Here is a 22,323-nt window from a genome sequence, read left to right on the forward strand (position 1 = left end):
TGGGCACCTGTTATTAATACTTGGCCTTTCATCAGAGACGCCACGCCCACCACAAACCAGCTACTCAGCCCCAGTGCCCCTCCTGGGGGGATGACTGGCCCCATGTGACAGAGGGGAGCAACTCAGCTGAGGTCGCCCGGGAGTCAGTGGGTGCTGCAGAGCCTGTCTCCTGGGCACTGTCAGCTTAGATGAGGGTTTTCATCGCATCACACACCCGTCGCTCGCCCAGCCCTTGCAGAGTGCAGAACTGGCTGCAACTCTGCCAGACCTGGCCCAAAGCAACACGCTCAAGGGGGAGAGTTAGCAGTGGACACAGGGGAGCAGCCTCTCGACTCTCACCTCTCAGGCTCTGGCCTTCAATCCCCTTCTGCCCCACCATTACTCAGGGTAACAGATTCCTCCCAGGCTCAGGGAATCCTGGCCTTTCATGCACATTGCCCGTACAAAGGCAGATGAACAGCCCGGCCTTCACTGGAACCATGTAGGTCAAACCAGATAAGACACCGGGGGTTGTGGAGCACCATCTCCCCTGGTGGGCAGGGGACCAGGACTCCAGCTTTTCATGCTCAGCTCTGCCACCAACTCCCTCTGTGACTTTGGGAGAGTCATTTGGCCTCTCTGTGCCTCAGTTTCACAGTCTACAAAACACGCCTAATACAAATCCGGGGAAGCGTGCTTTATGGGTCAGGTCCCAGGCAGGAGAGGGGAGAGCCGCATTGAGAAGGCCAGAGGTTGTCGTTCTCTGCAGCAGAATCACGGGGCACAGCAGGGGCTTAGCGCTCTCCTCGGCCTACAGGACTCAGAGCGGGGGTCATGCTGGCGTGTCTGAGAGCTGACGATGATCAGGAGCCACATGGCTCAGAGAAGCACAGAGATCTCATGGACCAGTTTCCAACTGGCCAGGCTGCGCCTTCACTCTCAGAGCCATGAGCCATGTGTCACTAAGGCAGGGGTGGGCAAACTTTTTGGCCCGAGGGCCACATGGGGTTGTAAAACGGTATGGAGGGCCGGGTAGGGAAGACTGGGCCTCCCCAAATAGCATGGCCCCCACCCCTATCCACCCCCTCCCACTTCCCGCCCCCCGACTGCCCCCCTCAGAATCCCCGACCCATCCAACCCCCTGCTCCCTGTCCCCTGACCGCCCCCTCCGGAGACCCCCCCACCCTAACTGCCCCTGGGACCCCAACCCCTACCCAACCCCCCCTGCTCCCTGTCCCCTGACCGCCCCCTCCGGAGACCTCCGCACCCTAACTGCCCCCGGGACCCCAACCCCCCCCACTCCCTGTCCCCTATCCACACCCCGGGGGAGGGGAGGCAGCGGGGGAGGGGCCGGGGATTGGACAGGACGGTCCCGCGGGCCAGACGTCGTTTGCCCACGTCCTGTCCGGCCGCCTGAGCTCCCGGCCGGGGAGCGAACCCCGGCCCCTCCCCCGCAGCCGCTCGCACTCTGCCCCCTGCTCCTGCCGCGGAGCGTTGCAGCGGCGGGACCGGCTCCGGCGAGTGGGGGGCGGGATTGGATGAGGGGCAGGGGTTTGCGGAGAGAGTCAGGGAGCCGGGGGCGTTGGATGGGGTGGAGATGGGGGGAGGGCGGTTGGGGGAGGGGCTGGGGCTCGCCTCCTTGGCCGGGAGCTCAGGCGGGCCGGACAGGCCGGTCCCACGGGCCCTAGTTTGCGCGTGTTGGTCGCAGGCCGGGGCTCAGAAGTGAGGGTTCCGGGTGCAGGGGGAATGGGACTGTGCAGGGGGTCCAGATGAAGGTGGTTGGGGGTCAGCAGGGGAGTCTGGGTGCTGAGGATTCAGCATGGGGTTCCAGGTGCTGGGGGGTTCAGTGGGATGGGGGGCTCATTTGGGATAGTCCAGGTGCAGGGGGCTAGTCAGGGCATGGGTCTGGATGCAGGGAGGAGGAGCTCAGCACAGATCCAGACGCAGGGGGGGCTCTGTGGGGGTAGGTCTGGATGCAGGGGGTCTCCATCCCTGCTGAAGGCAGCACAGAAGTGAGGGTGTCAATCCTGCAATGCCCCTAGAGCAGCCTTGCAACACTCCCCCATCCCCTTTTGGGTTGGGGCCCCCACTATTACAACAGCCTGAAATTTCAGGGGTAAACTTCCAAAAATGTGAAATTGTCTTATTTTCAAATCCTATGGCTGTGAAATTGACCAGAATGGACTGTGAATTTGGTAGGGCCCTAGTAATAACAGAAAGTTTATCGCTGCTGTACTCAGTCTCATAGTGTGCTCCATCGCAAACGTGACAAAACCCAATACAAGAATACACCACCAATTATGGGTTTTGCTCACAAGAGTGAAACAAGCCTAATCGAGGAAAGCATACACTCATGCCCACACAGCAGTCTCAAATAGATAGATTACTCTGCGCTTCACCCCACATGTAGTGAAGGTTGACGGACATGTTCCATCCAAGGGCTGGCTGCAATTCAGCAAAGGATAAAATAATACCATGTGTAAAGCACTGAAATCCTTCTGGATAAAAGGCACCAGATGATCATAAAGTGTTATCAATAGTCACAACCACACATCTAATAACCAGAGGACTAAACCTACTAACCAGAGTTTGCTTCAAATAATTCCTTTCCTACTCAGTGGAGTCCAAGGGCTGTGTTATGGTGGGAACGCCAAATCCCACCCCCTTTACTTCACTACTGGTGGAGGAGAAGGGCTTCCTGCTCAGGTGTTGTCCCTGAATGTTATTTGAGACTCACGCATTTTTCTGTTAGACTTGGCTACAAAGTGCCTCTTTAATTTGATGGTTTCCAGTCTGCTGAGAAGAATGGAAAGCGTCTTCTCTCCAAGACACAAACCCATCCCTGCTGTCTAGTTAGAGGGAACCAATACCATTCTCTCCATCCGTCCATCCCCATTCTCTCCCATCCCTATCAGCTGCTTCTTCCCTTCTCTCTGAGTTTTCTTTTTCAGGCTATAGATACATTACAGCTCAGTGCAGATGGGCAGAGTCCCTGCGTGTTTCTGGAGAGGCTCAGCCCTGGCACTGTGTCAGGGTCGGGTGCAGCCTCACCTCTGAGTCCATGTCTCAGGGGAGGCGGGGGGCTTCAGGGTGATCTCCCACCTCCATACAGCCAGTGCGCGACTCTTGCCCCTGTTGCTGCACCCGCCCTGCAAAGATGTGGGGATGACACAAGCAGTTGTGGGGAAGCCGTGGGAGCCTTGGCCAGGACTGCCATTTAGGGAGGGTGGAGGGGCACCCCCATCTCGAGTTCCATACCAGAGGTCTGTTCGTGGCACATAGTCGGAGCTCTTACCTGCTGCGCCATGCAGGTGCCCTCCTCCAGCTCCTGCGGTCTATTTCCTCCACTGCACTAGGGTGTCTGGGGGTGGGCAGGCAAGGAAGAGGTCAGTCGAGGGGTGGGGGTGGGGAAGCACAGGGGCCCTGGGGATGGGGGAGGGAGAGAAGCAGAGAGTCCCCAGTGGTGGGACAGCTTCAGAAAAATCTAGAGAAATTCTGCTCCTAGGTTTGATATTGTTTTATCATCTATTTAGTATGAGCATTTAATTGCATGTCATGGCTTGGGCTTTTTGGCAAGCAGCATATGGAATGCTTAAACCTTGATTATGTATCTTAGATTATCCTTACAATTGGATGTCTCTGAAGACCTTAGATTGAACTGCTACTGTACATAATAGAGCCATGATAAGTGCATATTTTGCTCCACTTTCCACATTTTAAAATGTGTCTAGATTAGGAAAAATTGTCAGGGTTAGGTAAACCTCCTGTAGATGCAAGGGTGTAGTTTGTGGGGTGGGAGGGTTGCCCCTCCTCCCCAAACTGCAGGCCTCGACAGTTGTGGAATTTGCGCACCCCCCTCCCCCCATGCTGAGTCCTGTTGGCCTGACTGAAGCTGGCCCCCCAAATGTAGAAGTCAAACTATGCCTATGTGTAGACCTTTTACCTCCAGTGAGCTGGTTGACGGTTGATTGCCGGGTACTCCTAGAATTAACCCACTAAAAATTCTACCAACGTTACCAGCAAATGAAAAGGATATCATTTCAATCCCACGGTATTCTTATATTCTAGCATTGATTAAAAATCCTTTTGTTTCAGATCAGCCCAAATGAAATTGAAAGATTTTCAGATTTCCCATTGTCAAACAAAACATTGAAAGGTAAGTACACCAACAGTTCTTCGGAAAGTATTTGAATAAACGACCAATTTTCATCAGTCTTCTTCATTGGCTGTTTCAGGAGGTTTTGTTTTTAAATATCAGAGTTCCAAGATAATGTTGCCACCTGCAGGATTTTTCCTTATGGGAAAATGTATCATTATCCAAGGCAAAAAGTAAGAATCTTTTTTTTTCTCTCCCAAATACTAGGTTTGCAAGAAGCACAGTATCGCATGGTTACTGAGATACAGAGGCAGACCATAGGCTTGTCGTTGCAAGGTAAAGATGTACTTGGAGCTGCAAAGACTGGATCAGGCAAAACCTTGGCATTTATTATCCCAGCAAGTAATTGACCTTCTCATTGGAAGCTTGAGCTTATGTAAAGTGAAGGTATTGGACAGTAAACAGGATATTTTGGTTCACCTGGGCTAGGAGGAGACGTATAATTGGACTGTAATATTTGTTCACGTAAAGCTATGAGAGACTGACGTATGTATTGCTGTCTGAGGTTTTGTAAGATGGCCTGGGTATATTTTTGTCTCTAGAAATGTTTTGACACTTTGATATCTTGTTCTGACATTTTTATTAAGACTGATTTTTTTTAAAAAAAGTTTTTTCTTGATAGTCCTTTACCCATATAGTTGTCTGCTAAAATTATTTAAAACTGAATGTCTGTATGGAATAAGTGTAAAATTGATCAAGGAACCTCTTTACAATTAATCTTCACTAAATATGTAATACATTGTTCATTGTAGGTTAGGCTAGAGTTCATGAAAATGGTTTGCAAAATAGACTGAAAATTGGCTCACAACCAATATTCCTTATAGGATAAAAGTTCCTAGTGGTTCAGCTGGAAAGTTAGGCTTTGCATTTCTTTTCTTTAGTATTCTAGAAAGGGATTTTTCAAGTTGGCATCTAAATTGTTTCCTCAATCAATGGTGATCAGGTTGGGAGGGCTTAATTTGGTTTTAAATTATGAGATTAGTGATGAGCATTCAATGTAGATTATTAGTTTAGGGCCCAATCCACTTCCATTAAAGTCAATGACAAAAGAGTGGGAACAGAAATGGGTATTTAGGCAAGCTCTCAGAAACCGGAATGTGCTTTATGCTAGATCTCATTCATGCTGATTCGGAAATAAATGTCTACGTTTTGGAAGGGGGTGGGGGGAAACAATCTTCTGCATACTGTAGAAAGGAAAATGAGGTTGCTTAATTTATATCAGTAATTGAGAACTAGAGCTCTTGAAACAATTGTATGCATTTTGAGGTCCACGCATTTAAAGGGATTTGTAGAGAAGGGGCCTAGTGATAACTGGGACTTAGTGTCATCTAGAAGGAGGCTAGAAAACAAGTTTTGTTCTCCTGTGTGGCTGTGGAAATCACCATGAGTAGGGGTATCACGTCAGCTCTGGTGAAATCCTTTTCTTGTACAGCTGAACACAACAATTTGACAGCGTGTGAATCTGTAATAGCAGAAGTGGACCTGCCTCATGGCTGCAGTACCTTTAGTTGGAGTGCTCTGTTTCAGCCATGGTACTGCCTTGTAGGTGTGAGCCCAGTACTGCTAAGGGCATTCTACACCCAACAATGAAATATTCTGTGCACAATATTTTAAAATTCTGCAAATTTTATTTGTTAATTAAATGTGGAGGCTCCAGCATGGCATTGGAGAGCACAAGCCACTGGCTGCACAGAGGTGGGAGATCATTGTGCAGCCGCCCCATCCCCCCCCCCCCCGCCCCCAGGGGACAGGGACTCACCGGTGAGGCTGCACCCAACCCTGACACAATGCAAGGATCGGGTCTGCCCCAGAAACACCCCAGAGTCCTGCCCCACCATGCCAGGTGCACCAGGTGTGGACAGAGAGGCTCACAAGGCGGGATCCGAGTGTGGAACGAATCCAGCTGTGGGGTGAGGGAGTTCTGTGTGGGGCAGTCTGGGAGCTGGCGGCTCAGTGGGTGATCTGGATGCCCAGGAGCTTGTTGGGGGTTCTGGCTGCAAAGGTAATGGGATTCTGCATTGGGAGTCCAGGTGAAGGTAGTTGGGGCTCAGTGGGGGGAGGGGGTTGAGTTGCGGGGAGATTGAGCTCAGCAGGGGGGTCTGACTGTGAGGGGATGTCCAGATGCTGGAGGAGTGGGGATCAGTGAGTTAGATACAATTGTTGTTATTGGGTCTCTGCATGAGAATAAAATATATGCATAGACGGTAACCCAGTTCTTCCTCTCCTTGAACTTGAGCCTGCTGTGGTGTCATTATCCTGGGTTTGTGGCATCACACTATTGTCATGGAAAAGCAAATGGAGTAAATTCAGCATTATTGCGTAACGGCAGCTTCTAGCAGGACTCCTGAGAGTTTTCTCAGTATTAAGTGACTTGCCTGAAATGTGTCAGGCTGTGTGTGCCCGCTTTTTTCCCCACAAGTACGACGGGATGATTTGTCTCACACAGGTGCTCTTGGGAATGCTTCTAAAGCACTCTGGAGACTAAAGCAGCTGTACTAGTGTTCTTAAAAAGGGTAAAGGAAATGGGATTTAATTCTAATCCTGCTGAGATCACTTTCCAGTGTACAAAGGGGGCCTTTTCAGAGAGCCTCTTTTAAATGAGACGTTTTCTGCGGTCGGGTAGTGGTAGAGGTACCGTGAATAGAGCTTAGCTGAATATTGGGGATAGAAGGCCTGTTTCTTGGTTGAGAAGCTGTACCCTCTGCTATACGGACTGACTACCCCTTGACTTCACCACACCTTTGTCGGGATCTCCTTTCAGATGAATTCTGCCAGGGCCTGTATTTAAGGCTTTGCTGAAGTTTCAAGGGAAGGCTGATAAGAACCAGCCTTCAGCTATTTTTGCTGGCAGAGTGGTGATTTGAAGAGAGCACTTTCCTTCTGTAGGAAAAGCTTTACAGGCAGTGGCGTAGCTAGGACAGGGAAACTGGGCGGGCAATGATGGGGCGGTTGGGGATAGGGAGACCGGCCTCCCCCACCAATCTCTAGCCGTCCTTTACTGCTCAGCAGGCACCTGACCATGAGGCTGCCTGGGGGAGGCGGGGGTGAACCTTGTAGGGGCAGGGCTGGAGACCAGGGCAGCAGCATGTGGGGCTGGCAGGAGCGGGACACGGATGGACACCGACCCGGTGTTGGGAGTCCCAGCCTGTGGATTCGGGGGGCTCCAGCCCCGATCTGGGTGGGCCTGGATGCTAAGTGGGTGGGCCGCAGCCCACTCAGGCCCACTCATGGCTACAGCCCTGTCAGGTGCTTGCTGACTCCTAATCTAATGCACAGATTAACGGTAAAGCTGCCCTGTATTAGGGTTTCATTGTGGGGGAATCTGCCAAGTTCTTCGAGTGCTTGCTCATGTCGATTCCAAGTAGGTGTGCGTATGCCGCGTGCACAGTCGTCGGAAGGTTTTTCCACAAGCAGTACCCGTCGGGTCAGCTGGGGAGCCCCCGGAGCTGCGCCTTCATGGCGGTGTATATAGGTCCCTGCCGACCCGCCACCTCTTCAATTCGTTCTTACCGCCTGTGACGGTCGTTGGAGCTGTGTGTCTCTCTTGCCTCCGCCAGCAGTTTCCCCAGTGATTGGACTTTCTGTTAACCTGTAAATAGTTAATTAGTTAGTGTTAGTTTTCAGTAATTCGTTAGATAGAAGTGGGGGGTTCCCCCAAGCCCAATTCCCTCCCCTCTTGGGGTTCGGCACATGCCTCCATCCCAAGAGTTTAAGCCGTGCGGGACCTGCTACAAGCTCATGTCAATGGGCAACCCCCATGACTCCTGCCTAAAGTGTCTGGGGGAGGCACATCAAACAGATCGCTTCAAGAGCTGCAAAGTTCTCCGCCCGAGAACAAAGAAAGAAAGGGACTTCACGCTCAAAGAACTCCTTATGGAGGCAGCCCTCCGTCCCCTGCCGGCTCTGGGCGAGCAGGACTTGGCATTAAGCACCTCTGTGCGCAGCGCTCTGGCCTCTGTTAGAGAAACTACGGCTCGCACTCACCGGTGCCACCTAAGCAGCACAAGAAGACGACTAGAGGGCGCTCACCCATGGTCAGAGCACTGAGTCTGACAGCATAAGCGGTATGCGTCCTACGCAGGGATCAGCACTGTCGACTTTGGGCCTGCAGAGGGATCCGTCAAGTCTGGTGCCACTGGACCCTCCTGCTAGAGAGTGCCAGGTGGAGGAGCAGGAGCTCCCTTCCATCCTGGACACGTTTGAGGTGGCCAGGGACTTGATTGCCATGATGGCACCGCAGTTTCCCACCAGGCAAGATAGACCTCCGGCACCACAAGGCACGGCGCCGTCCAGAAGCAAGCCCATGATGATGAAGCTCTGCTCGCCTTCCCCACGGCACCATCCTCCGACACTGTCCTGCTTGGACCACCCTGCCAGATTGGCTGAAGAAGTTAGCTGTCTGGTTCTTAAACTCAGCAGCAGCAGTCGCTCGCTGGGTGCTCAGTGATTCTCTGCCTCCCTGGGCTCAGCTCTTGCCAAGCCCTGCTTTTGCTCTGTTCCTCCACAGCTTCAGCCCAGATCCTGTCCTACACCCAGCCTTGCTCCTGCCTCAGAACCAGCCCTGCTCCCTTCTTCCCTGCCCCCGGTGATCCGGTTCTGACCCTTGGCTCTGATTCCTGACTCCGACTCTCTCTTGATTCTAGAGTGACCAGATATCCCGATTTGATAGGAACAGTCCTGATCTGGGGGTCTTTTTCTTATATAGGTTCCTATTACCCCCCACCCCCATCCCGATTTTTCACATTTGCTGTCTGGTCACCCTACTTGATTCTTGGCTCTGGCATTTGGATTCTGACTCTAGTTCTAATCTTTGGACCTGCTTCTTGGTTTGGGCCCTGTCTCAATCCCTGCTTTTGGCATTTGGACACTCACCACTAGGCATGACTCCCACTCTGACCACTATGCCTGACCGCCTACAACCCGGTCTCCTGACATGTGCTCAGTCTGGTTTGTGGTTTAACCATCTGATGAGTTCCATGTAACCTTGTGCATGTCTTTGTGAGGAAACCAAGTATCACCAATAATCAGTGCATGTTACTGCACAGCGATTCTCAAACTGTGGGTCGGGATCCCTTTTAATAGGGTCGCCAGGGCTGGAGTTAGACTTGCCTGGGCCCAGGGCTGAAGCCCAAGCCTGAGCCCTGGGCAGCAGGGCTGAGACTTGGGCTTCAGCCCTGGGATCAGGTTACAGCTCCCCCCACCCCCTGCCTGGGCCTGAAGCCCTTGGGTTTTGACTTTGGCCCCTTCTGGCCCGGGGGAGCTAGGGCTTGGGCGGGCTCAGGGTTTGGTTCTCCCTCCTGGGGTCGCGTAGTAATTTTTGTTGTCAGAAGGGGGTCGTGGTGCAATGAAGTTTGAGAACCCCTGTTATAGCAAGTTCTTATCTTTCTCTGTTATCGTTTGCTATCCTAATGCCATGTGGGAAGTAGTTTTGTTTTGCTGTATAGGGGTGGCTTGCTGCATCAGGGCCTCTAGTGGTGGAGCACGTACGGGCTCTGGCTGGGAGTTCAGATGTGGGAGTTCAGTGGGGACACTGGGGCATGGCCACTAGGTATCTCGAGGGGATGGAAGACCACGAGTGTCGATGAAGCCCCCTCGCACTAGGCCCAGGTGTCCTTGCCCCCCCCCCCTCCGGCCTGGAGGCACTCGCAGCAGCTCTGTGTACTAGGCCCAAGTGTCCTTGGCCCCCCGCGCCTGGAGGCACTCGCAGCAGTTATGCTGAGGATCTGCAACAATATGTTGCAGAGTCAGACTGCCTGAAACTAAACAAGGCCAAACAGGGCAGATATGGAAGAACAATGCTGAATAAAGCAGCTTTATGTATGGTTTAACAAATGATACAGAGAACAAGGGAACTAGCCGGGAACTGGATTGGCTGGCTATATGGATACTTAGGGCAGCTTGCTATTGGATAGGTATGCTGGGAAAAAGGATGTATAAAAGCCTGTGTAACTTCCTGCTCTGGGTGCAGGATTGGAGATTTTATTCTCCCTGGACCTTTTTGCAGCTGCAAATAAACTTTTCTGCTTCTCCACCCCGTTGTGATTATTGGGTGTAGCACACCGGGTAGCGAACCAACCTCAGCTGTTGTTTAGCCTCTCGGCACTGGGTGCCGGCAACAATAACAATTATCAAAAAGTGTCATGTTTTCTCTAGTGACGTGCTAACATATTTTGCCACCAGGATAAATATGGAATAATTCTAATGAATTACCACAGATTTACATTGGTGTAACTGAAATTATGCATTCAATATCCTGTTTCAGGTTAGTAAAAATAAAAGAATGCTGTGGGTTTTGCGGACATGTACAAGATACAGATTTATAAAAACAACATGAAAACAGGTAGTTATGCTGGGGAAAGGGGAAGCCTTATTGAAGCTGGTGGGCATACCAGTTGTCCTTTATTCAGGATCAATGTAAAAACAATCAAGCTCTTTTGTGGAATAGATGGCTGACTTAATAGAAGTCACCATCAAGTAAAGCTGGAATAGGAGTTGAGCCATACAGTGGAAGGGGCTTTCACTGGGGTCTGAATGCAAATGCAGGGGGATGGGGTTCGGGGCGGGGGGGGGGGGAGGAAGAGAGGGAGTGTGACACCGCAGAAGCACAAAGGAGCCCCAGAGAAGTATTTGTAGTGTGATCTCAGAAAAAGTTGAGAGAGAGAGAGAGAGAGAGACGTGCGCGCTTTAGGGTAGACTGCTGGATAGAAAGAGGCTTGGAATTGTGAGCCAAGAAACTGTTCCTGCTGTCGTTAGGGAAATAGAACTTTGTGTACATTCTTTGTAAATAAGCAGGATTGTGTCAAAAAAATACCTGACTCCATCATCCATTTCTCCCCCTAATGGAAACAACTCACAAGACCCAAAATAGTCACTAATTGCTCAGGTCAAAAGGGATAACAATATTGTGAATTCTTTTGTTTTCCTGTTCTTAGCTAAAGAATAGACCTGCTTCAGTAAAGAACCATAAACACTGAAGATACTGTTTTGTTCTCTCAGAGCTAGCTCTCAGGAGATCTAGAAAATAAGAGTGTTTGTTGTTACACAATCCTTAGAATTCAATTATTTGCACAAATCATTTTAATTTTTCTCTGATTAGGATTTAAAAATAAGCCATTCGATATTCTGTATAGTGTTTAGGAAATTTGTAGGATTAAAATCAGCATGTATTCTGTATACATGGCTTTACCATATATGCAACCTCACATCTACACTTGTAAGAGGACCACATTTCCTGAAGCAGTTTCAAACCACTTCAAGCTAGGACAGTTTTAAGCTACTTTATGTTTCAAATGTGAATGGTGTCCGCTGTGTCAATTAATTTTTTTAAATTATGACCATGATCTAAGATCCACATTTTCAGAATTTTCTTACATCATTCATGTGCTTGGATGAATAAGGCTGCTTTCCTGAACTGCGGTCCATATTTGGAACTGTCTTTATAGTTTAGACTCAACCACCCTCCTTATACAGTTTGGAAGTTGTTCGATACTCCCTGGGGACCAGATTTACTCTTCTTTACACAGATTTGGGCCCTAGTCGGGGAGCGACGTACTCATGTAACCGAGGAGCAGAATTTGGCCCTCATATGGGTTCAGTCTCTCAGTTAGGCCTGTCTTTTTATCTTATCTATTGATATAGCATCCATCCCGAGAGTAGAAGAGCAGCTGTCCCATTTCAGACAAGATACATCAATACCTATATTGATTATTCACAATGTTTTTATCTTTGTTGTACTGTTCCTTTTGAGAAATAAGAAAATAGAGTAAAAGTAAAATGTACTTTTTCTCCCAAATCTATGTGCCATTCCTGATCTTGATTGAACAGGGGAGAGCGTCTTTCCTCTGGATTAAGAATCCAGCTGAGACAACTACCCCAGCCCCACACATTCTACAAGGGAATCCAAAGTCAGAGCAGTGGCATTCAGTGAAGGGTAGCTGCTCTCTTTGAACATCCTGATAGATGAAATAAAGGACTGGGGGTCATCATTAAAAGTACCTTAAATGGGAGCTCAATCCCCAGAGCTATGATTGCCGAATCAGGAAAAAACAAGAAAGTACGTCCTCTCAGGGATTGGCATATTCAAGTTTACAAGAGAGACGATAAAGACTGGCCATGACGTAGAAAAATCAAAATTCAAGTTCGCCAGTAAGAAAAGAGCCTGAGTAATAGTCAGCTAAAGAATGGAAGGGACCAGTTTACCCAGGAAGTTACAAGAGCCTTTATTAAAATGGAGAGCTACTTTTGTCCTTCTGTCTGCTTGCTTCTGGCAAAAGTTGGCTCAGGAATAGAGGGGGAATCTCTTGGGGTCCAGCAACTCTGCTGGCTTGGGAAAGGGTGCACTGCATCACCCACTCCTCCCTGTGTGAGACAATCTCTGTGCCTCTGTTTCGACAGTTCAAAACCCTTAAAAATACCTTTCTTTACAGCTCAATACAGAAATTGCCAGAACCTAGTCCTGTACTTTTTTCTTTAAAAACAAACAATGAAATGGGGATGTTTGCACGACAATGATATGAATCGATGTCTGTATTTTTATATCTTTAGACGCCCAACAAATATATAAAAATCTGCATTAAAATAACAATTAGTAAGTTTGCAAAACTGAGCAATGGAAAGTTCGGAAATGCCAGGATTCAGGGAGTCTGACTACTGTGCACGTGCATTTTGACACAGTCTTTAATTGCACAATTGTACTATTTTTTTCCACAGGCCCCTCATTCAGTGACCATTGAAGTGTTGTTTGTTGTTTGCCTTCAGACGCTGTGTACATACTTCTGCAACGTGAACACATCAAGTCAGGTTCCAGGTCGCAGTCCTTCTCTTCCAGGGGCTCAGTGGCCAGGGCCCAGTATATCTAAAATATCAGGTAAATCCCTGGGATTAGGGTTGTGGCTGACAGGGCCTATTTCTCAGGCACCATGAAGTTTTCTACTATAAGGATGAGGCTTGTCTGTGCAGTAGATAGAGCTTTCTCAGGGGACAGTCTGTGACAGGAGAACAAACTCCCATGTCATTCCGAGGCTATTAGAGAGACAAGGTGGGTGAGGGATAGGGTGACCAGATAGTAAGTATGAAAAATCGTGATGGGGGTGGGGTGGGATTGATAGGCGCCTAAACCCCGAATATCTGGACTGTCCCTATAAACTTAGGACATCTGGTCACCCTAGCTGAGGTAATATCTTCTCTTGGACCAACTTCTGTTGGTGAAAGAAATAACCTTTCAAGGACCTGAAGGAGAACTCTGTGCAGTCCTTTCACCAACAGAAGTTAGTCCAATAAAAGATATTACCATGACAGATGTGAGTCATATTATTAATGTACTAGAGGAAGCTGCTCAGATACTTCATTGATGAGAACAGTAGAAAAACCTATATAGAATAAAGTGAAGGAGAAAGAGAGAGCCTCTTTCTGAGATTATCCTTTTCCTTCTCCCTAATGATCCTACTTGCTAACAAATACATACGTTCTTAGTGCTGTTGTGGCTTTGTGCAGAAGTGTGAATTGTCTCAGTAGATTCTGATGTATTTTATCTTTTAGGCAAAGATATCGAAAACAGGGAATACAAACAACACATGTTATGCAAACCCGCACCACTAGGTGGAAGCAGATATTTTGAGTTGTCATTAATTGAGAAACCATTTCAAAAAGCGAAGTAATGTTCTTGGAATTCTGCTGTAAGCCACAAGGCACACAGCTAAGCAGAGTCATCTTTTGAGAGCTGGATCTTTAATTTTTTTTCCATACGAGAACCTGCTTAAAATCCCATTAATGAACTGTGTTCTCTTCACTCTCCTATTTGTCTGTGCTGTGACGGAAAAATAGAATTGTCTGTCAATAATGGCTTTTATTTGAAGCAGAGAGTTAGAAAACATGTGTGTAAAATGCTTTGAAGAAGAAAATCTCTCTAGAAATGCAAATTATTATTATTATTGTTGTTATTGGGTCAAATTCTACAGTAGGTATTTAGGCTCCTAGCTTCCACTGATTTCAGTGGAAGTTAGGAGTCTAAAGACCTTTGAGGAGCTGGGCCTCATACCCTACTCAGACAAAACTTTGACTGATTTTAATTCAGCCTAGCCCTGCATTGGGTTAAGCCCAATATCTTACTGTACCTTGTACAGAAGCTTCTTGCTAGCAGGAGTCAATCTGCAGCTGTTTTTTCAGTAATGCTGTCAAGGTTCCTTCCCCACTCTGAACTCTAGGGTACAGATGTGGGGACCTGCATGAAAACCTTCTAAGCTTACTTTTACCAGCTTAGGTTAAAACTTCCCCAAGATACAAATTAATTTTACCCTTTGCCCTTGGAATTTCCACTGCCACCACCAAACTTTAACTGGGTTTACTGGGAAACGTAGTTTGGACACGTCTTTCCCCCCAAAATCCTCCCAACTCTTGCACCCCACTTCCTGGGGAAGGGTTGGTAAAAATCCTCACCAATTTGCATAGGTGACCACAGACCCACACCCTTGGATCTTAGAACAATGAAAAAGCATTCAGTTTTCTTACAAGAAGACTTTTAATAGAAGTCAAGGAATACCTCTGTAAAATCAGGATGGTAGATACCTTACAGGGTAATTAGATTCAAAACATAGAGAATCCCTCTAGGCAAAACCTTAAGTTACAAAAAAGACACACAGACAAGAATAGTCATTCTATTCAGCACAACTCTTCTCAGCCATTTAAAGAAATCATAATCTAACACATACCTAGCTAGATTACTTACTAAAAGTTCTAAGACTCCAGTCCTGTTCTGTCCCCAGCACAAGCAGCATACAAACAGACACAGACCCTTTGTTTTTTCTCCCTCCTCCCAGCTTTTGAAAGGATCTTGTCTCCTCATTGGTCATTTTGGTCAGGTGCCAACGAGGTTCCCTTTAGCTTCTTAACCCTTTACGGGTGAGAGGATTTTTCCTCTGGCCAGGAGGGATTTTAAAGGGGTTTACCCTTCCCTTTATATTTATGACAAATGCATTTTCTGTATTTACCAGCTTTGTTTTCTTGCATCCTCAGTCATTTTGGGCCTTGTACATAATGTGTATAAATGGAATATTTATCATCCTCTCTGACTGTAATGTGTTTTAAGTGATGGTATATTGTCAAGCTGCATTCAGTATGGGTTGATCTTTGATCCTCATTAGTGAGAGAAGTGTATGAATTACGAGCCCAAGCAGGATCCCGCTGCTCATTGCTGCAGCTCAACCTGCACTGCTGCAGAACACTATTTGTGTGTGTGCACAAGGCTGGTGTTGTGAAAACCTTGCCCCCTGTAAATACACTCAAAGTCAACCTCTGATCCAGCTCTTGTCAAATGCAGCCAGTTAACATCACAGTGACCACGGGTGTAAAGCTGTGGCCTCCTCCTTTTGAGGGTCTACTGTTGCCCAAGCTCTAAGTCAAGCTGAGGCAGTGTTGGGGTGATGAGGTGCTAATTTATGAGCTCCTTGATGCCTGCACAGTGTTTGTCATGGCTTTGCCACACAGACTCTTGTTCTGTTCTTGATCTTAATTTAGTCTGTGGCATTACATAGTTCATGGTGTTACTTGTCACATGCATGAACACTCTTCCCATCACTGGTCCATCCGTCGTGGACTTATATGTGGATGCCTTGCCCGGATGGTAACAGCTGCAATGAGCAAGCATTCTTACAATTACCTGTGCTCCTACCTGATGCTGCATTTTGGAAAGGCCCGACTTTATGGAGCCAGGTGTAGACAGTGAGGGGTGCAGAACACCAGCCCAGAGACAGGCAAACTCTCTGTGCTGACCAGGCCCTTAGCTTCTTGCAGAGTGGCCTGCTGTTTATGTACTAAAAATGGAGTAGGCCTCAACGGTGTGCCACTGGATACTTTCCATCTTGTGCAGATGTACGAGTCCCCAGTTTACACAATGGCATGGAACAGGGGCTGAGTCACATCAGACCCTGAATCAGGAAGAAAGTTCCCGAAATAGGTAGCACTATATTAGTTATCTGCTGGTACCTGGTCAAAGGGGGCTTTTTTGCTTGCTTTATTATCCTCTTGTCTGTTTGTTGTGCTGTTAAGATGTGTTAATTAATTAATGACAGTTAAGGACCATCTTGTTCTCTGTTTGTACAGGTCCTAGCGCAATGGGATCCTGCTCTGTGACTGGGACTGTGAGGCAGGACTGCAATACAAATAATCACATGCTGATCTCCAGAAATATTTTTATACCGTGGCCATCCCCACTAGCTTAAGAGATTAGTCACGGAAAATGGAAGTTTGTGAACCTGACATCTGCAGTTTAACTCAGTCCCCTTGTCTCCTGCACTGAGTGTTCTTTCTGCTCAATACACACTCAATGGTAGGCATGCCCACAGAATAGGGTTATGAAGATGGGTCTCTGGGAGGCTTTGACTTCCTCTACCATGGGATGCTATTGCAGGAAGGAGGTTTGCTGGGAAGAGATGGGGTCCGTCTGACCAAGAAGGAGAAGAACATCTTCATGCACTGACTCACCAACCTTAGGAGAAGAGCTTAAAACTAAGTTCAGAGGGGGCAGGTGAAAAAAGCCACCAGGTAAAAAAAGGTGGCCTTAATAGAGGACTAGCTGTGTGGGGAGAAGTAGATGTGGAAAACTGCAGTAGAATTATCGGAGAAACAAGAGGGAAATCCATGGGGGCATCTGCTTAACATCTTAGATGTCTGTACGCACAAGCAAGGAGTAATAATAATGGGAAATAAACAGTAAGAACTGGGAGTTTTAGTACATAAATCTTAACTGAGCTTAACTGCATCACAGATACTTGATGGGATAAATCTCATGACTGGACTATTGGTATAGAGGGCTATAGCTTGTTGAGGAAGGACAGGCAGGAAAAAAAAGAGAGGACATATTGCATTGTAAACCTGTTCTGAGGTCCAGAAGGAGGTGAGAAGCAGACCAGTTGAAAGTCTCTGAGTAAAGATAAAAGAGGGAATAAACAGGGGTGAGGTCCTGGTAGGGGTCTATTACAGACCACCAAATCAGGAAGAGGAGGGAGATGAGGCATTTCTAGGACAAACAACAGAAATATGCAAAACACAAATCCTGATCATAATGGGGGACTTTACCTACCCAGACATCTGCTGAAAAAGGAATATGGTAAAACCCAAAATTACCCAATAAGTTCCTGGAATGTACTGGGGACAATGCTTTGTTTCAGAAAATGAGGAAGTGACCGGGGGGACAGCCATTTTAGACTTGATTCTGACCAGCAGGGAGGAGCTGGTGGTGAATGTGAAGGTGGAAGGTGATTTGGGTGAAAGGGGTCATGAATGATAGATTTCATGATTCTAAGGAAAGGAAGGAGTGAGAATGACAGGAGAAGGACTGCCAAAAGCAGACTTTAACATCCTGAGAGAATTGGTAGGTAGCGACCCATGGGGAAAAAGTCTAAGGCATAAAGGAGTTCAGGAAAGCTGGCAGTTTAACCTCCAGGAGACAATATTAAAGGCACAACTGCCAATGCAAAGGAAAGAGAGGAAGAATAGTAAGAGGCCAATGGCTCCATCAGAAGTTTTGTAATGACCTGAAAATCAAAAAGAAATCCTACAAAATGGGGAAACATGGACGAATTACTAAGGAGGAGTACAAAAGAATAGCATGTCCATGTAAGGGCAAAATCAGAAAGGGTAAGGCACAAAATCAGTTATACATAGCAAAGGACACATGTAACTGGAATTCTTTTTCCATATGGTTTACTGCAAAGAGTGTCATCACTCTGAATGCTTTAAAGGCAACATCATCTCCAAAATCAAGTGTGGGCTCTACATATGGCCATACATATGACACCACACTGTATTAAACACAACAAAAAATAATTTAGTTGATTTGTTTGGCGGGACATGGAAATGAAGAATAAATTTCAATTCATTGTAAAACAATATAAAAATCAATATTTGTAATACAGTCCAATAAGATTTCATCAAGCTTTTTAATCAACCGAATTAAAAAGCAAAGGAAACCAACCACCCACACTCAAGTGTCACTGTGCATTCCAACCAACCAACCACACTCAAGTGTCACTGTGCATTCTCCAAGGCAGTTTCTTCTCTTTCTTTGTTCGGTGCTTTTATTTTCTATCAATTCAACCAGGAGCAGATTTTCCAATAAAACCAATATTGGAAAGTGTGGCAAACTGAGAGAGGGACGGAACCAAAATTCAAAATGATTTAGAGCGAATGAGAAATTCTACACTGGAGCAAATTTAGCCACCTATTGGACTGCGTACATGGATGGGCCCAGATATTGAAATGTATTTAGGTTCCTCACATCTATTGATTTCAGTGCGAGTTAGGAGCCTAAATACCTTTGAGGCTCTTGTCCATGTCATCACAGCACCTACCTGGTCAGCAGCAGTTTATGTGCTATGTCACAGTCACAGCGATGTCATAATAGTGCTTGCATAATCTGAACTGGCTATCCTGGACAGGACAGCCTGAGAGGCCAGCTGCCTATCAGTACTGGAGCTCTTTGGAGACAGGACTGGAGGAAGTGTTGAGGAAAGATTAAAACATGAATACATTTGTGAGTGAGCAGGAGGTAACCGACAGAGGTAAGGGTCAGCATTGTATTCTCTATATCCAGTCTATATTCACACACACATTTAGAAAGCATAGGCATACAGATTAGCTGTAATGTTCTCCATTTGTATGAGCAGAACCTCAGCTGCTGTAAACCAGTGTCCCTCTGTTGACTTCCTTGTAGCTGTGTTGATTTACACCAGTTGAGGAGTTGGCCTACAGCCTCTGGACCTGGAAACTTTCCTGAGAATCTGAGTTTCTAGGGAATGTTATGGGGGAGGTCTTCCTTCTTTTCTCCCAGTTGTTTTATGTTTGTTATGGGTCCTCATTTTGTGTCTTCTGCATCCATGGAGCCAACTCCATCAGAGATAGGGGAAATTAGAACAAAAAAGGCAGAAGGACTTCTCCTCTAGCTGTCTAAATGAAGCTCTGCTAATATCTTAAATGAGGGAGAACAAAGCATGGGGTCACATTTCTTAGCAACACTAGTGCTCCTCATCCCACACAGATGGGCAGAGTAGGTTACAGTTATGATTCCGTTTGCATCTGGGTGTTACAACTGAAGGATGCAATTTGCATAACGGATGGGCAATCACCTAACCTCAAGCAGTCTTTCCTGGGAAGGGGAAATCTTGTTAGTTCCTCCTTCATGCTTGGAATGCTGTTACAATGGAGAGAGATAAATACGGCATTTCAGATTTCTTGTGAAATATTAAGTCTCCTGGAGAATTTCTGCCCAGAGCGAAGAGATACATGGGAGATCAAATCCTGATTTTTTTCATACACCAGCTATTTCATTGTTTCCTCGAGTTTAAGGCCAGAAGGGACCATTAGATCATCTAGTCTGACTTCCTGTATTTCACAGGCCACTAAATTTCACCTAGCAACCCTACACTGAACCCCAAAACTTGTCTTGGACGAAAACATTTCAGTCTTTAGGAGACAAAACTGTTGTGTGCCATCGGCAGAGGACAGGAGAGACTGAGGTTCCACCAATGCCTGAGGCCCTTGCAATGGTCGAGAATTGATTAGGTCAGATATACTCAGATTATCCTAGCAGGTGATCAGTGCCCCACCCTGCCACTCAAAGGTAATAATGGGGAATAAACAGTAAGAACTGGGAGTTTTAGTACATAAATCTTAACTGAGCTTAACTGCATCACAGATACTTGATGGGGTAAATCTCATGACTGGACTATTGGTATAGAGGACTATAGCTTGTTGAGGAAGGACAGGCAGGAAAAAAAAGAGAGGACATATTGCATTGTAAACCTGTTCTGAGGTCCAGAAGGAGGTGAGAAGCAGACCAGTTGAAAGTCTCTGAGTAAAGATAAAAGAGGGAATAAACAGGGGTGAGGTCCTGGTAGGGGTCTATTACAGACCACCAAATCAGGAAGAGGAGGGAGATGAGGCATTTCTAGAACAAACAACAGAAATATGCAAAACACAAATCCTGATTGTAATGGGGGACTTTACCTACCCAGACATCTGCTGAAAAAGGAATATGGTAAAACCCCAAATTACCCAATAAGTTCCTGGAATGTACTGGGGACAATGCTTTGTTTCAGAAAATGGAGGAAGTAAGCGGGGGGACAGCCATTTTAGACTTGATTCTGACCAGCAGGGAGGAGCTGGTGGTGAATGTGAAGGTGGAAGGTGATTTGGGTGAAAGGGGTCATGAATGATAGATTTCATGATTCTAAGGAAAGGAAGGAGTGAGAATGACAGGAGAAGGACTGCCAAAAGCAGACTTTAACATCCTGAGAGAATTGGTAGGTAGCGAGCCATGGGGAAAAAGTCTAAGGCATAAAGGAGTTCAGGAAAGCTGGCAGTTAACCTCCAGGAGACAATATTAAAGGCACAACTGCCAATGCAAAGGAAAGAGAGGAAGAATAGTAAGAGGCCAATGGCTCCATCAGAAGTTTTGTAATGACCTGAAAATCAAAAAGAAATCCTACAAAATGGGGAAACATGGACGAATTACTAAGGAGGAGTACAAAAGAATAGTGTGTCCGTGTAAGGGCAAAATCAGAAAGGGTAAGGCACAAAATCAGTTATACATAGCAAAGGACACATGTAATTGGAATTCTTTTTCCATATGGTTTACTGCAAAGAGTGTCATCACTCTGAATGCTTTAAAGGCAACATCATCTCCAAAATCAAGTGTGGGCTCTACATATGGCCATACGTATGACACCACGCTGTATTAAACACAACCAAAAATAATTTAGTTGATTTGTTTGGCAGGACATGGACATGAAGAATCAATTTCAATTCATTGTAAAACAATATAAAAATCAATATTTGTAATACAGTCCAATAAGATTTCATCAAGCTTTTTAATCAACCGAATTAAAAAGCAAAGGAAACCAACCACCCACACTCAAGTGTCACTGTGCATTCTCCAAGGCAGTTTCTTCTCTTTCTTTGTTCGGTGCTTTTATTTTCTATCAGTTCAACCAGGAGCAGTTTTTCCAATAAAACCAATATTGGAAAGTGTGGCAAACTGAGAGAGGGACGGAACCAAAATTCAAAAGGATTTAGAGCGAATGAGAAATTCTACACTGGAGCAAATTTAGCCACCTCTTGGACTGCGTACATGGATGGGCCCAGATATTGAAATGTATTTAGGTTCCTCACATCTATTGATTTCAGTGCGAGTTAGGAGCCTAAATACCTTTGAGGCTCTTGTCCATGTCATCACAGCACCTACCTGGTCAGCGGCAGTTTATGTGCTATGTCACAGTCACAGCGATGTCATAATAGTGCTTGCATAATTTGAACTGGCTATCCTGGACAGGACAGCCTGAGAGGCCAGCTGCCTATGAGTACTGGAGCTCTTTGGAGAAAGGACTGGAGGAAGTGTTGAGGAAAGATTAAAACATGAATAAATTTGTGAGTGAGCAGGAGGTAACCGACAGAGGTAAGGGTCAGCATTGTATTCTCTATATCCATTCTATATTCACACACATTTAGAAAGCATAGGCATACAGATTAGCTGTAATGTTCTCCATTTGTATGAGCAGAACCTCTGCTGCTGTAAACCAGTGTCCCTCTGTTGACTTCCTTGTAGCTGTGTTGATTTACACCAGTTGAGGAGTTGGCCTCCAGCCTCTGGACCTGGAAACTTTCCTGAGAATCTGAGTTTCTAGGGAATGTTATGGGGGAGGTCTTCCTTCTTTTCTCCCAGTTGTTTTATGTTTGTTATGGGTCCTCATTTTGTGTCTTCTGCATCCATGGAGCCAACTCCATCAGAGATAGGGGAAATTAGAACAAAAAAGGCAGAAGGACTTCTCCTCTAGCTGTCTAAATGAAGCTCTGCTAATATCTTAAATGAGGGAGAACAAAGCATGGGGTCACATTTCTTAGCAACACTAGTGCTCCTCATCCCACACAGATGGGCAGAGTAGGTTACAGTTATGATTCCGTTTGCATCTGGGTGTTACAACTGAAGGATGCAATTTGCATAACGGATGGGCAATCACCTAACCTCAAGCAGTCTTTCCTGGGAAGGGGAAATCTTGTTAGTTCCTCCTTCATGCTTGGAATGCTGTTACAATGGAGACAGATAAATACGGCATTTCAGATGTCTTGTGAAATATTAAGTCTCCTGGAGAATTTCTGCCCAGAGCGAAGACATACATGGGAGATCAAATCCTGATTTT

The 22,323-nt window shown here is 46.6% G+C and overlaps 1 long non-coding RNA gene across 1 annotated transcript; it reads left to right on the forward strand.

The window, feature by feature from the left end:
- Window positions 1–4,034: 4,034 nt before the first annotated feature.
- Window positions 4,035–20,432, forward strand: LOC122463410. Its single transcript, XR_006286769.1, has 3 exons — window positions 4,035–4,135; window positions 4,343–13,001; window positions 16,232–20,432. It is a non-coding gene; the product is annotated as an uncharacterized LOC122463410 (long non-coding RNA).
- The last annotated feature ends 1,891 nt before the right edge of the window (window positions 20,433–22,323 follow it).

This window comes from Chelonia mydas, chromosome 20, assembly GCF_015237465.2.
Source record: "Chelonia mydas isolate rCheMyd1 chromosome 20, rCheMyd1.pri.v2, whole genome shotgun sequence".
NCBI classification, from domain to species: domain Eukaryota; kingdom Metazoa; phylum Chordata; order Testudines; family Cheloniidae; genus Chelonia; species Chelonia mydas.